Source organism: Alosa sapidissima, chromosome 4 (assembly GCF_018492685.1).
Source record: "Alosa sapidissima isolate fAloSap1 chromosome 4, fAloSap1.pri, whole genome shotgun sequence".
In the NCBI taxonomy this organism is placed as follows: Eukaryota; Metazoa; Chordata; class Actinopteri; order Clupeiformes; family Clupeidae; genus Alosa; species Alosa sapidissima.
In genome coordinates this window covers 1997514-2013963 of record NC_055960.1, presented here as the reverse complement: position 1 = coordinate 2013963, position 16450 = coordinate 1997514, and the positions used below count along the sequence as shown (strand labels likewise).

The 16450-nt window shown below is 40.4% G+C and overlaps 1 long non-coding RNA gene across 1 annotated transcript; it reads left to right on the top strand.

The window, feature by feature from the left end:
- Nucleotides 1-14975, top strand: LOC121706855. The gene is made up of 3 exons (XR_006031189.1): nt 1-177; nt 990-993; nt 14965-14975. It is a non-coding gene; the product is annotated as an uncharacterized LOC121706855 (long non-coding RNA).
- The last annotated feature ends 1475 nt before the right edge of the window (nt 14976-16450 follow it).

Genomic DNA, 16450 nt, shown 5'->3' with positions numbered 1-16450 from the left:
GCGGTCCGCCACGGTTTAAATCCTATCCCTCTCAAGCCCTCTGAAGTCACATTAAATGGGATAGGATTCAGGAACTAATTAATTTAAACCTCACTGACCAGAAAATGTAATGTCTCTGTTTCATAGCAGAGTTATTGCTAATCACACCATTTAACATGACGTTGAGCAACTAGAATTGTTTTTAATATCCCGGGAGTGACACCCCCAAGTTTTTTTTTTTGGCGGATGGGTAGGTGGGTGGACTAGGGGGTGGCTCAAGGACTAGAGTGCCTTAGCCTGGGTTTTCCCATGCTGCCTTACGCACCCGATTTTATTCACCCATGCTGCCTTACGCACGCGATTTTATTCACGCTGCCTGGCAGCCTGGGTTCTATGGACTTCGTTTTCACCTCAACGAAGGAACCAATCACAGAACAGAGGGAGGGCAGCAAGACGATGACGTCACGCCGAAGCCGTTATGAGCTATGTACAGACGCATGTGATAGACATTCGTAGCGCCCAATAAACGGCTCTGGGCATTCGTAAACCATGTTTCAAATACATGAATGTCTAATTCCCAGACCCTATCTCAATGAGGTCTAACGTTAGCCAGGCTAAGAGCGCCTATTCATGGAAGAGGCATGCGTGTTGGAAGTGGTTTTCAGCTAAAGAGACACTGAAAACATGTTTTAATCTGTATACCATTAACATTGCATAACAAATAACAAAGTAAAACATTCATTTGTAGAGTACCAAAGACAGACGTATGTGATGGTACAAACCAATATCTGTAATGCAGTGGGTAAATTAACGTTACGTTAGCAGTAGTTTTTACGTTTTATGCAAAAAATATATGGTTTATGTAACAAACCCTTCAAATTTGAGAGAGATTGAACAAAAATATGAGTTTATTGTATAGTTTTTGATGGGGAATTCAGAGGAACCCATGTAAAAAAAAAAAAAAAACGAAAAACTGATGCATTTAGTCCAAATTGACTGTGCTAAAAAAGTAAAGTGAATGGGTGTCTAACTCTTGAAATAGCATGCATCTCCTTCCATGCAATCCCCGCTCCACCCCCACCTTTTTCCCACGCTTAACGGTGGTGTTATATGTAGATAAACTAGATGTACCTGTACATCTGTACAGTGGGCAGTGCTTCGATTTGGCCAGCTTCACTCGCAGTCCGCGCGTGGGATCACGCGGTATCACGCGACTTTAATTTGTATTTTTCCAGTGAGACGCTGCAACAACCCAAACAACCGGTAGATGGCTCAAGTGAGCAGGGTGTCTCGTAAAAAGAAATGGAGCCTGGAAAACCCTACACAGACTTCACTACAGACTTTAGCAGACTGGTTTAGAAATAATGTAATAGCCAGAAATATGCCTGCTCTGCCCTAATAAAGAAATATTTGGTTAACTGCGAGTGAATCCCGTTTGCAGCCGTAGAGATGCAGGACAAATTAAACATTCTGGTTTTCTCCGAGTGCAACGATGATAGACAGACATCATTTGGACAAAATATAGAGTATTAACCTCCGTTGCTCAGCCAAATGCCTTCCTGTTACGTCCTGTTATCACGGAGTTACAGGCGATAAACGATTTTTGATGGTCACAAGTTTACTTCATTAGGGACTGTTCTTTATTTATTTAAGGGGCTACCGGAGGAGTTTTGGGAGCATTAGTCCAAAAAGACGTGACCCTCCCTCGCCAGCAATACATTTTTCTATGACCCTCCAAAGTGATTATGAAAAAATCACTGTCAACTTTTTCCGGGTTTATCGCCTACTGTATTTTAACGTTTTCACATATTTGGCCATAAGCCGTTTATCATAGGCTATCACGAAACCAAACTACAAAGGCGAACACTTTAACAGGGGGAATTAATTGGGCATGAATCATGCTGAACGCTATTTCGCTACCTTAGAATAATAAGGTTCTATCTGCGTTTTGAGTAGGTACAACCGGGACGATTGAAACGGGGACGAATGAAACATTCCGGTTTTCTCCGAGTGCAACGATGATAGACAGTTTGGACAAAACATGGAGCATATTAACCTCCGTTGCTCAGCCAAATGCCTTCCTGTTACGTCCTGGTATCACGGAGTTACAAGCGATAAACGATTTTTGATGGTCAAGTTTACTTCATTAGCGGTTTATTTTTTTGGATTATTAAAGAGTGTTTTTCATTTAAAGGTTTGACTTCGTGCTTATTCAGTAGAGCATTTAGTGCTCTCCCCAATCCCAGACGTTCACATTGCATGTTTGTTTGTAATGGATGCAACCGCGAGATAGGCTATGCGTTTGACAATGAGTTGTTAACAGAACCAAGACATATAGCCCAGCAGCAATCTAGGGACTGGTCGTTATTTATTGAAGGGGCCACCGGAGGAATTTTGAGTGCTTCAGTTGGAAGTTGCATGACCCTCTCTTGTCTGCTAGAAATTGTTCAATGACCCTCCGACAGAATTGTTAAAAAAGACATGACCCTCCCCTGCCAATTGTCTTCCGCCCGCGCCACAGCCACACACTTTGTGATAACGTTCTTAAATCAATCTTTCCCGTGAGCTTGCATGCTACCAGTCCTTCCTTTTCAAATGTGTTGCGCCTGTTTGCACAATTTCACAAATAATCATATGTGATTAATAGTATGACAAAAAAATCCCTGTGCACGGGGACCGAAACAATGCATGCCAACTTTTTCCGTGTTTATCACGTATTTTAACTTTCCCCGCTGTCTTGCCGTTTTAATGTTTTCCCGTAGAATATCCCATATTTTAATACTCTCATAACAGCCCTGCCATCGGGCCTGTCTCTGTGTTGCCCTGTTGCTACCCCTTGCCCTTCCAACGAAACAGATGTCTTCAAATCATCGTTTTCCTTGCTTGAAGGCGAACTTAGAGTGATGTTAACCTATTTAAGTTTAACGGCGCGATTGTCGTGAGAGCACGATTCATTGGCGCTTGCATGTTCGGCCTTATGTCTACGTGCGCACCTGAGGCTACTCAGCTGCAAGAGAAATAATTTCCCCTGTTTGTATGTTCACTGCAGGTTGGCCTACCATAACTTACCAACTCTGCACTGTAGACTGGCTATTTATATTTGTCTGTGAAATAAGCAAATGTATTTGTTCAACTTTATGAAGCACAATTACGCATAGGGTACTTGGAACATAATACATTTGACAAAGGACAGATGAATGTTGCTAGTGACAAAATATTAACTTTCAGTGTTTTTCCCCATGCATTTATTCTAGGTTACTGTCAGTGACTGCCGTGAGAGAAGCGGGTTCTGTGTTTCGTTCATGTCAGTGACTGACGCGAGAAAAGCGGGGTCTGTGTTGTGTTGTGTTGTGTTGCGTTGCGTTAATTTATTTTCATTGGGCATACCGTGCCGTGTCGTCCACAGCTCTTCAGTTCTGACAAAGCCAAAATTACTCCTTTTGAAACAATGAGTGCAGGAAGCGCGTTTGTATGGTTATATTGCTTGACGGGGGGGGGGGGGGGGGGTCCCAAGCAGCTTTCAGCCATAAGGCTACTTTGAGAACATTTCAATTCACCCGACACTAATATTCAAAATGTTGAAAACTATTTCGGCATAGCCTATAAAGCAGTTTAATTAAATGGAATGTTAGTTGTAAACAAACGAGCTACTTGGTGAGGCTTGGCCTCACAGATGCGCTCGTGCCTTAGATGGCAGGAAAAATCTTCACGATAGGCCTATTAACTAACCACCCGATTCACGTTGGCTGGGGGGAAGGGGGGCCATCAGACAATTGTGCCCAGTTAATCCGGCCCTTCCCCCAAAAAATCACACCTTCCCACCTCTGACAGCTTAAAAGAAGTCAAGATGACTCCTTACTCACAGACCTATTCACAAACCTGCGGTTTTGAAATCCTATGCAGCTACAGGAGCTTCCAATCGCGAGGAAGCAATTTTGCATTGTAGGCATAACTAACATGCAATAACGCCGCCAACAACAACCAAAACTAGGCTAATCATTGTCAACATGTAAATTAAATGTAACATTAGTGTGAATCAAATTAAAATGTTCTCTTTTGCAAACGTAGGCATAGTAACAGAATAATTTAATAATGTTACAAAGATACTACATCAATCCGTATGTTTCATTGGGCTACTAGGCTATTTGTTTTGCCTTGATTCATTTAGGCTAGGCCTTTTTATTCAGGGGCCGTATTCACAAAGAATTTTAAGGCTAAAAGTAGCTCCTAACTGGCGAATTTAGGAGCAACTCCTAAAAATAATGGGCGTGTCACTCCTAACTTCAGGACTCCTAATTTTTTCACAAAAAGTAATTCACGAAGCATTTTAGACCTAAATGTAGCACCTAAGTCTAGGACAGCTTAAGTCGAGAGGACTCCTAACTCACTAAGACCTATTCATAAACAGCTTTTTTGTGACATTTTATGTTGCAATGTTTTGAAATAGTGCACTGCAACGATGCGCCATCTAGTGGACAAACGACTACTTATCGCCAATACTGAAAATGCAGCCATGATGATGATGATGAATATTTATTTTGGCTTTCTTTTGATCGGCCGTTCTAATACCGATAGTATGTGGGTGCCTGTGTGTGTGCATGTGTATATGTGTGCACCGCCATTTACAGGCCAATGAGTGTACAGTCACTAAATGTACACATAACCTAATTTTTTTAGACCCCCCCCCCCCATGGATGAAATTCTACGAAACTTGGCATACCCCCAGAGAATGCCAGGTCAATCATACACATAAAATTTGGTGCAGTTCTGAACATCTTAACTGAAGATAGGGGCAATTAAAGCAGAATAATATTGCATTTTCATTTTTTACTGGGGGGTGGGGGTGCAAATCACAAATGAGTGATTATGAGCCAGGTTGATGTGGGCCCTTGAGACCAACATACCATAAAAGATTCTTCATCCTCAGTGCCACGGTTCAGGTAGTTATTTAGGAAAAACTGTTTTTTTTTTTTTTTTTTTTGTGGTTCGGGGGGCCCAGCCCGGGGGGTGGGGGGTGGTGGTGGTCCCCGGGGACGAAATGAAATTTTTCCGTAAAAGTCTAGTGGGGCTACATACCCACCAAATTTCATGTACCCCGGTGGTTCGGTGTCCCGGGTATCAATGACCAAAAATTCAGGGAGTAGATGACGGGAAAAATTCTTGAATTATGTGCATGTGTGCGTGTACAAATTTATGTTTATGTGTGTGGGTGTGTGTGTGTGTATGTGCGTGCTTGTGTGTTTGCCTGCGTATGTGTGTTTGTGCATGTGCATGCATGCGTACATATGTCTACTGTGTGAGTATGTGTCATACGTATGATTACTGTAAATGTATGTGTGTGCGTGTGTATCTGTTTATGCACATGTGTGCACATGGAATGGGTTAACATGACCCCTGGAGGCAAACATACAGAACAAATTGGTCATCCTAGGCCCTACAGTTCTCAAGATATTCACAGAGAACTGTGTCTGCCCTACCCTCCTTTCGGGGCTACAGATCAAAACGAAAAATGACTGTTCCATGCTATCCATGTGGGGGTACATGCCCACCAAGTTTTGTGTACCCCGGTCTTTCAGTGTCCCGGGAATCCTTGTTGGTGTACGTCACTAAATGTACACATAAATTATTTTATTGTAAGGCTCCCCATGAACGAAAGTACACAAAACTTGGCATGCATTCGGAGGGTGTCATAATGATCCTACACTTTTAATTTCATGCAGTTTTGACCTTGTCAGCCAGAGATATTGTGATGAAAACACCTACATTTTGGCTTTTTAATTTGTCTCCGGCCACCTACAGGCCAGTTGGTGTATAGTAACATAAATTAATTTATTGTGTGGCCCCCCATGAACGGAATTCCACAAAACTTGGCGTGCATACAGAGGGTGTCATAATGATCCTACAATTCCAATTTCGTGCAGTTTTGACTATGTTAGGTCACAGATACCTTCAATTACAACACCTCATTTTTACTTTTTTGTGTTTAACTAGGTGGCGCTATACATGAAATGAGTGGTTATGGAATGGGTTGACATGGCCCCTTGAGATCAACATACAAAAAAAAAAATGGTCCTCCTAAACCCTACGGTTTTCGAGATATTCACAGAAAACTGTGTCTGCCCTACCCTCCTTTCGGGGGGTCCAGTCCAGCGGGGGGGCTACAGATCAAAACGAAAAATGATGGTTCCATGCTATCCATGTGGGGTTACATGCCCACCAAGTTTCGTGTACCCCGGTCTTTCAGTGTCCCGGGAATCATTGACGGAAATTTGGGCATGCGAAAAAAAAAAAAATGTTGTTACTATGTTACTATACACCAACTGGCCTGTAGGTGGCCGGAGACAGTTTTCTGTGAATATCTCGAGAACCGTAGGGCCTAGGAGGTCCACCTTTTTTATGTATGTTGGTCTTAAGGGGGCATGTCAACCCATCCCATTACCACTTATTTCATGTATAGCGCCACCTAGTTAAAAATTAAAAAGCAAAATAATTGGTGTTTTCATCACAATATCTCTGGCCGACAAGGTCAAAACTGCACGAAATTAAAAGTGTAGGATCATTATGACACCCTCCGAATGCATGCCAAGTTTTGTGTACTTTCGTTCATGGGGGGCCTTACAATAAAATAATTTATGTGTACATTTAGTGACGTACACCAACAAGGATTCCCGGGACACTGAAAGACCGGGGTACACGAAACTTGGTGGGCATGTACCCCCACATGGATAGCATGGAACCGTCATTCTTTGTTTTGATCTGTAGCCCCCCCCCCCCCGCTGGACTGGACCCCCCGAAAGGAGGGTAGGGCAGACACAGTTCTCTGTGAATCTTTTATGGTATGTTGGTCTCAAGGGCCCACATCAACCTGGCTCATAATCACTCATTTGTGATTTGCCCCCCCGGTAAAAAATGAAAATCAGTAGGATTAAAAGAAAGCCAAAATAAATATTCATCATCATCATCATGGCTGAATTTTCAGTATTGGCGAGAAGTAGTCGTTTGTCCACTAGATGGCGCATCGTTGCAGTGAGACGTAATTTTGTTGGAAGTTAAAAGTGGGTTGGAAAAAACAATGGACGCTTCATACAAGGACTGTAATTTACCGCAGCGAACATCTAATAAGGATAGGACGATGTTCACATGAAGTGTAATTCCCATTTCTTCTTGAAGCCGAAATAAATCTGAGGATGTTTATCGGACATGCTTGGTTTTTATCAATATCAATAAGGACCTAGGTAATGTTACCGTTAGCGTTGGTTGAGTGATGGAGGCATTTGATTTATTGCATTTGTAGAAAACTATAAATGCGGTTATACCAAGCAAATGTATAGCAGCACTGTTTGTATCTTTCGACTGTCATTTATTGCACGTGCTACAAAATCATTCTGTGCAATGGAAGATTTACCAACGTTACACCGGTCTGATACAGTTTTGCCTATACATGCGTGAGACTGAGACGCCTGTTTATTTTGTTTTAAGTGCGTGCAGGGTGTGAGAGGGGAATCGATGTGCTTTGATTACAGCTTGGTAGTTGTAGTCTGTGAAATTAAAAAGCACGTGTGTGTGAAGTATCCAAACAATGACACCTTCATTTCATTATGGCTGCTTTAGCAAAACACCTTAAGCTACTGTGTAGTGGGTCCCATTTAGAAGTGGCTACTTCATTCGCGCTTTCCTTGACTCATGGAGCTGCGTGAATGTTATTACAACTTTTCGCCACGATATCACAGTTTAAGTCCGCTTGATACTGTAAGGCGTAAGCCATTGGTTTCCAAAGGAGATTTTATTTGTGTCGCCAGCATAGCCTATTGACAATTTATGTTGTCAATAGGCCTACCTTATAATCCTACCTGTAGCTTAGGGAAGCTAACAGCTTTCTATTAGGATCTAGTTTGTTAGTTACTGTTTTGTCATAACTCCCTGATGCATTTTTGCATTTAGAATAGCCAGAGCGTGTATATCTCAATCGGAAAATTAAACAATATCGGGTGCCTATGGACTAGGCTGGGTGAACCCAGCCTGATCTGCCCGCTATTTATTTTTTGATTTCTTAAAAGATTGAGCTTGGTCTGATGAAAACCAGACTAGCCATGGACCTCAGTTAAACAATGCAAGGGAACATGAATCAGCCTATATTTGCACTAACAATAACGGACAAAAGCTCTTCAACTTTGGCCCGTTAAAATGTGTATGAACAGTCTAGCAACGCATTTCATCAAGGCCCATTTGGACATGTCAGTTATTTGCACCACTGGTTAGATGTAAAACAGCATTTCGTTTCAGACTAGGCTACTGTTACTTAATTTGTGCATTAACAATAACGTTTCAGACTACTGTTACTTAATTTGTGCATTGACAATAAAGTATTACATGAACTAAAGATGACTAAAATCTTATGTAGAAGAAGAAACATTCACAAAAAATCCATCCATCCAAAAATGACCTTTGTTTTTGATAGCTGTTGAAAACGGCATGGAACTGACAGAGATGTTTTTGTTTAAAAATACATAAAAAATAAATAAATAAATAACATTATGCTGATACCTTTTGCTTTTCCCAAATACAATGTAGCCTACAGGTGTAAGTGACCTTTCATCAATCCAGTTGCAATGGATGAACTGTGATGAACTGCCCTACTTGTGATTGTTTAGAGATTTTAAAGGTTTTATAACAATTCTACATCTTCTTTGGCTATTCTACAATCTATTCACCTTTTCAGCACCAGTAGGGTACTTTCTGTGCAGCCGCGCACACACACTCAGGCATGCCAAACAAGCATACACAAAAGTTTCAAGAGTGGGGGATGGAGTAAAATATGGAGACAAATTGAAGTGTGATTTATTTTCGCGGAACGGATGTACAGGACTGAGCGGCGGTCATATTTTGTACCGCTATGCGGTACATCTAGTTAATTCTAACGTTAACAACTTTCATCTGTGTCTGCTAGCCTGCATGGTAACAGCCACTTTAAATGTAGCTAACGTTACTTGTATAGCTAACTTACTTGCGCCTGATATTTCATTCTAAAACTAATAAACAGACAAACAAACAGATATTATACATAATAGTGAAGTTAGTCTGCTACTGGAAAAGTTAACATTAACAGCTAACATCGCTAGCGTTAGCTCACTAGCTAATTCTAAACATGACTAACGGCTTTGATTAACATTCCATTATGAAAACAATATATTTCAAATAAATTCACGTTTTCAATTGGCATACAAAAGTACTGTAATTCTTACCTGGGATATGATGACGGCAGAGTTTGTACAGCTTAGCAGCTACACATTCAGTCAGAGGCATGACAGAAAAGTGACGGTTGAAGTCACTGGTGACTGCAGTTGAAAAGGAGCAAACTCAGCAAAGATTCTAGAGTGCTACGCGAATTTGAATTTGATCAGGGGTGGGGGATGGGAATTGCTGTGTGTGCGCATGCGCGTATTAAGTGGTGATAAGCATCCGTTAAAAACAATCGTGAAAATGATTAGGCCTACTGTTGGCATTTTAGTCTGTTATATTACCAGACTGATTGGTAGAAGTGTCAAAACAATAGTAACATTAGCCTAGTGGGCTATTATTACTACTATTATGATTATTAACATTATTGGTTCTCATATTGTGGTCAATTCAATGACGTCAATTCCATATCATTTTGACGCCCTTTTTCTTGATATCAAATCAACGTTGATTTAACATCAATCATATTGACCCAAGTTTTATAGACCAGTGACTACATGTTAGATTGATCGTTCATACTATCCAAAGCAGATTCCGCCATCTGTTTTTTTTACCCCAGCATCCATGTATGTTGGCTTTTGATCGTTCCTACTACCAGACGCAGATCCCGCTATCTGTTCTTTTTCTGCATGTGTAGCAGGCAGCCAGGCACGTCAGATCAGCTCCTGGAGCAGCGATTTTCAGGTTGGTAAATTCACTCATGTAAATTGTCAGAAAATAGGCATTGTGTCAATTGTATGACTGTTTATATATTTGCCTGCTAGCCTAAGCCATAACTTGGTGTACATTACTTTATAAAGAGCTGTTTTGGGGTAATTACAACTTCGTTGTGAACTAATTCACGTTAGCTAGTTGAGCTAACACTGAAAAATATGTTAAACCTAGCTAGCGGCTATAGCGAAATGTTAACACTACAGCATCCATGATTACCGGTACAAGGACAGCAATATGCTTGGGTGTAAGAATAGCAAGTTATTATTTGACCGTGAGACTTAACCCAGGAAAGGCTGTCGTTTTTGTATGGAGAGGCGTGGGAGCTAGGCTATTAGCTAACGTTACTGTCTTGGCTGAGCTAACCTGCTGGTCGTGTCACATAACGCCTTTGCACAGAGGAAATGCACAGATAAATGCATCAGCCAAAGTTCCCAAAGCAAATGTAGGCTACGTTTCAGTCCCAACTTTCTCTAGTCACTTCCAGAGTTCGTGTTTTGGCCGGCGTTAGCGCGCTAGCCAAGTAACGGCATTAGCTCGCCTCTGCTTGATTGAAATATCAGCTGAGGTAATGCTAATGGGTTTGAAATCTATTCCTCCGAGCTCGGTAGTGGTTCTCTGCATCTATGAGAATTCCTTAACAGCAATCGGTAAGGGTAGACTTTAAAGATGAAAGTGTTGCGGTGAATTAATTGTTGTTTTTGTCTCTTGCAGGAGAAGAACCTGATTTTTGGGGAACATTTTCTAACAGCATTTTTTCCATCATTCAGACTTTTTTAAACATTAAATAAAATGAATTGAAAATATTTCTGGCATCTTTCTTGTGTCTTTATAGATCTAATCATTTATAGCCTAGTGTAAAATGTGCAATCTCAAGTTCCGACCTAAATAAATAAAGGTCGTATAAGCCGGGGGTGGGCATAGCGTTGATGAGTCGTTAAAACATTGGCTCATTGTCGTTTTCGATGATTTGCCGACATCCTGGCGATGTCTTGCCAATGTGCAGATGAGTGGTTGAAACATTGGCTCATTGTCGTTTTCGATGATTTGCCGACATCCCGGCGATGTCTCTTGCCAATGAGCAAACGCTTCCTATGCGATGTCTTCTAGACTGTAACGGCATTCATCGGCCCGACATCGGTAAGATTTCTGTGTGCCGTCTGGGTTATTACGTCGTGTGACAAAGTTTACACTAATCATCATCTTCTAATGTATCCTCATATTGAGATAGCCTAGGGCAAAGAGAATGGACATCATTTGTGCGCGAAGCATGTTTCAATTAAGACAGTACACAAGCTATTTTAATTGTTGTAATATTGAATTATTTCATGAATAAATTGTACGCACAGTACATTGTACGGCCAACGCAAGGGGCAACTCTTATCTTCAATTTCCCTTCCAAATTACGTTTTATTGTCTAAAGACATCTATTGCAAGAATTTAACATTCTAACAGCATCAGCAAAGCAAATGCAAGCTGACCAACGTGCAGTCGGTTCTCCAGCCATGGTTTTTGAAATCACACACCTGCTGTATCTAAAGGCCCACGCACATATACTACAACCGGACCCGCGTCACACAGAGCAGGTTGTTTGCGCCATGCCCCTTTTGAGGGGAAAACATTCCCTCAGAACAAGCCAGAGTGAACCGGTAGACATGTACCAACCACACAGCTAAGAACCCCTCCCTGAGTTTCTTTTGCCTACCATGTCCTCAAAAAAAATCCTGACAGAAGAAAATTATGGCTACAAGAAGAGAAGACCATATGACACTTCTGGTCACTGAGTGGGGTTGTTGCACCACTTCGTAGCCTACTCGGGAGACTGAAGGGACATGTTTTTATATTAATTGAATTAAGCTTTTGTAGGTATCTTTCACGGTCAACGACCGGCAAAGTGGTTATGTATTGAGTGGTCATATTGATTTGTGGTATTTTTTGTTATTATTTACTCCTGCGATTTCTGTACGAATTACGTTTATTGACCCTAATTTGCGTTGGAGTTAATGAGAGGGGTTGTTTGTTTTCCCCCCGAAAGGGGCGGGAACGTTTGTCACGAGTCAAGTTCCCGGATGTGCCGGTCTAACGTATGGCCTGCTACGACTATCACTCTACACGCCCCCTGTTGCACGTCACAATTTAATTTACTATAGCTGATCCTACCTCCTCGCTCCTCAAAATGCCGCATCATGTGAACAGATCAGCAAGCCGGCAAATTTTCACCTCGCTTTCAGACACAAAAAGACGTCCCCTCTTCCCGCAAATTTAGCGGGATCTCTGTGTGAAAAGGCCTTAAGGTAATCCACACATATTAAAAAAAATTCAAACATTAATATCCATAAGTAGAGTTATGGCACAGGAAAAAAGTATTGAACACGCTAAGAAAAAGCAGTACACAAAGGCAAGGAATGGCAAGGAACAAGCTGGAATCTATAAGTAGTTAGAGAGTAATTATCCCTCCTATCTGTGCAAATTAATATAAGCTAGCTTAGTACATACTGATGGGCTATAAAAAGGTTTTTCGTTACCAAGGTGTCACACAAGAAACATTTCATGATGGGTTAAAGCAAAGAGCTCTCACAAGACCTTTGCAACCTTATTGTTACAAAACATATCAATGGAACTAGTTACAGATGCATTTCAAAACTTCAGAATCATTCAATAAGCAGTATTGGAGCCATTATCTGCAAGTGGAAGGAACATCACTGCATCATTAACTGGCCATGCACAGGATCTTCTTGCAAGATTTCGAACCAGGAAGTCAGAAGGATTGTCAGAAGAGTAGGCCAAGAGCTAAGGACCACTTGGAGAAAGCTCCAGAAAGACTTGGATGCAGCAGGTACAATTATTACAGAGAAAATCATAGGTAATGCACTCCACCGCCATGGCCTCTATGCACGCTCACCCCGCATGACTCTATTACTGAAGAAAAACATGTCGAAGGTCGTTGAAAGTTTGCTACACAACATTTGGACAAGTCTACGAAATACTGATAGAATGTATTCTGGTCAGACGAGAGCAAAATTGAATTTTTTGGATGTCATACTACACACCATATTTGGAGGAGAAATGGCACTGTGCATCACCCTAAAAATACCATACCAACAGTGAGGTTTGGAGGTGGTGGTATCATGGTGTGGGGCTGTTTTTCATCTCATGGTACTGGCGGACTTCTTACAGTTGAAGGAATGATGAATGGAGCCCTTTTGTTCCAGGAGAATCTTGCCATTCACCAGGATGATGAGGATGAGACATGGCTAGACCTTCCAGCAAGACAATGATCCAAAGCATTCAGCAAAGGAAACTCAGAGAAAGGAAATCAAGGCCCTGACTTCAATCCAATTAAATAGTTTAGGAAGTTAACTAAAGATCAGGATTCACAAGAGGGACCCCTAGAATCTTCAATATATATTAAAAGACTATCTGTTTAAAAAAATGGGCCAAAATCACACCGGAATACTGCGAGTAATTAGTTTCGTCATACAGGAAATGCCTTGAAGCTGTCATTTCAAATAAAGGCTCTTCCCCAAAGTATTTAAGACATTTCAGCAAGCGTGTTCAATACTTTTTTCCTGTGTCATTCCACTTTATTACACATAACTCAATTTATGGACTTTAATGTTTGGATTTTTTTATATGGGTGGATTATCTGAGTTAATACTAATGTCTGATGAAAATTTCATGCAAATAGCCTCATTGGATTCATCCTTACTGAAAAAAATGTTGACATGTTCAATACTTATTTTCCCCGCTGTATTTCACGTTAACAGTGGAGATGTTAGCGAAACTATAGCGTTTCAACGTTTGAATGAAGTTTCTACGTTAAACGGTTCAAGCTGAATTGGATGCAGAAAAAGTGGTTGGAAGAATAACTAGAAAATGTAATACAAATGTAAGTTGATAGTTTAAAAGTAGACAGTTTAAAAGTTGAATGTAGATGAAGTGGTTGATAGACTGATAGTTTAATGCATGTTAGGCAAATAGTTTAATGGATGTTGATAGACAGATAGTTTAATGGCTGTATAGGCAGATAGTTGATGATAACCGACAGTTAGAATGGCTGAATTAATGTTGCTAATTAGTTAACTATGCTAACAGTGTGCTAATAGTGTTATGAAAGTTAACTTTGCTAACAGTGTTACATAGCTAACTTATTGCAATATATTATAGTAATGTTTGCTAGTAGTTATGCTAACAATGCTAACCATGTTACTTAGCTAACTTAGCTAATGTTTGCTAGCAGTTATGCTAACAATGTTAACTAGCTAACTAGCTAGTGAGGACATATTTTGAAACAGTTGTGGGCAGAGGAAACAGTTGGCAGGAGTCATAGTTGATGGTAACTGACAGTTGGAATGGCTGAGCAGTTAAAAAGTTGAGTAGTTTAAATGGTTAAATTATTTAATAGGGAAATGTTGTAGTGCAGACTTTTATTTTGAAACTGTTTTGTTGTTGTCAGTTGTTTCAGGCGTAATAATCCAGTCACTAACCAATTCGTCTGCTGCAGCTCAACCTTGTTGCTGGAAGTTAGCCTACGGGGACTATTTTTAGGTGCTGCATGATATCATTGTGCTGCTGTGCCCATGGTGTTCCTTGATTATTACGCTGGGATGAGAGTATAGTTCCATGTGAAATCAGCCTAGATAATCGCCACGTTATATTTTCCGTTGGTCTTATTACAATTTCTAACTTGAGGAGACAAGTTTTAAATAGGAAAATTACCGGAAATCTGCTAGCAGACGAGAAGCTAATGGTCTAATCAGATTCAATGATCTATGCTAGGCTGGCGCTAAAACCGGTATCGCCAGACTCGGCGATGATCTGGAGAAAGGTAAAAATTAATTGTTTAACTCAAGGGGAGGTGGAAAATGAGTGTAATTCCCCAAATGGTGGAATATCCCTTTAAGAGCTAAATTCTTGCATCATATTCTTAATGCAATACCATGGGCCTCATTTACGAATATGTTGCGTAGAAACCTTCATTTGATCTTTCATTTGATCTTAGATGATTTCTGAAATTATTGTACGTGTGATTCAGAGAAAACAAATGTACACACAAAAAATCGTGCATACGCCACTCTTCCAGATGTGCCAATTATAAATCAGAAATTAACGTGAACTTGTGCGCAGCCGGATGGTATTAGGTACTCCTAACACCCCCTCATCAATATCATTAGCATATGATTTAATGAAATAAATGGCCTAACTAAGCTGTATCTAAGAAAACATTGTATAGGCCTATAGCATATGCCATCTGGGGCCTATTGCACAAACTAGGACAAGGGATTAAGCAAAACAGTAGATTGACGAAAAGACGATATATGTCGTAAAATTAAGACAATACTAGATGATTTCTGTTCGATAGCCAAGCGCCATGTACAGGATTTTCATCGAAAGTCATCAAATTTAACATCGAGAGAAAAAAATAGATTGCCTACAGAAGTTGGAGAATAATGAAAGCATACATTTAAAACAACAATGCTAATGGTTTGAAATCAATTGCGAGTTTGATTGGCTTCACTCTTGAACACATATACTATAGCCTACAGTCTATGCTTGAACAAAACGAGTGAATGAATAAATAGTATAAACTCAAAAACAACCTTGCCATATATATTAAAAACTATCTATAGCCTACGTTCTTATATTAAAAGAGTTCACTCCAAATTATTGTCTAGGTGGTCATAAAATAAATTAGTATCAACATAATAGCCTATTGTCTCCCATAAGTCCCATAGTGTTTGAAATAAAATTATCTGAAATGCAATGGCTTTCAATTCAATTTATGCCTTGTTTTTGATCTGTGTGGCACACAGTTGATTTGACATTCATGAACAATCGTCGACGCATGAAGCAGTTTTAATTATTAGCTGCCTAGGCTACAGAATAATTATCCTTTGGCTTGCATCAGATATAATATGTCACTGAACAGCCTACCAAATGTGCATGACCCTTTATCAGCAGTAGACATATGTCTTTCATCAAAGATTATAACTAAAAATGCCATCATCAAGGTGATAAACAATGTAGCCTTAATACTTCGTATAGGAAGCGAACCTGTGAACACGCAAGAATGTAATTTCTTTCCTATACCGTCTCGCTGCACGTTACACTACCACCGAACGTAAGTGACGCAGAGTAGCACGATTCCTAGAGCCACACGCATGTGAAGTTAAAACATGTTTAATCGTATAATCTTCATACATTCTTTGGAGGTAGTGAGTTAATGTGTAAATCCATGCTTGGTGCACTGTCGGAAAAAAACATTTCTATAGGCCTACTTTTATTTTTGAAGTTGTAGGCTACAGGTGACGAGAGCACAGGTTGACGGAACCATCTTTTTGGACTCGTTTTCCGACTGATTGGTTTTTTTTTACCTGCTACGGAGCAGGTTAGTTCTGTGGCATAAATTCCCATGGTTACCAAGCTGGGATTCACGTTAACCTCATTAATGGAACGGACTTCTCACTAAAATTAGCGAGACTTATCGAAATAAGCCAGGTTTGGCGAGGTTGATGGAATACCC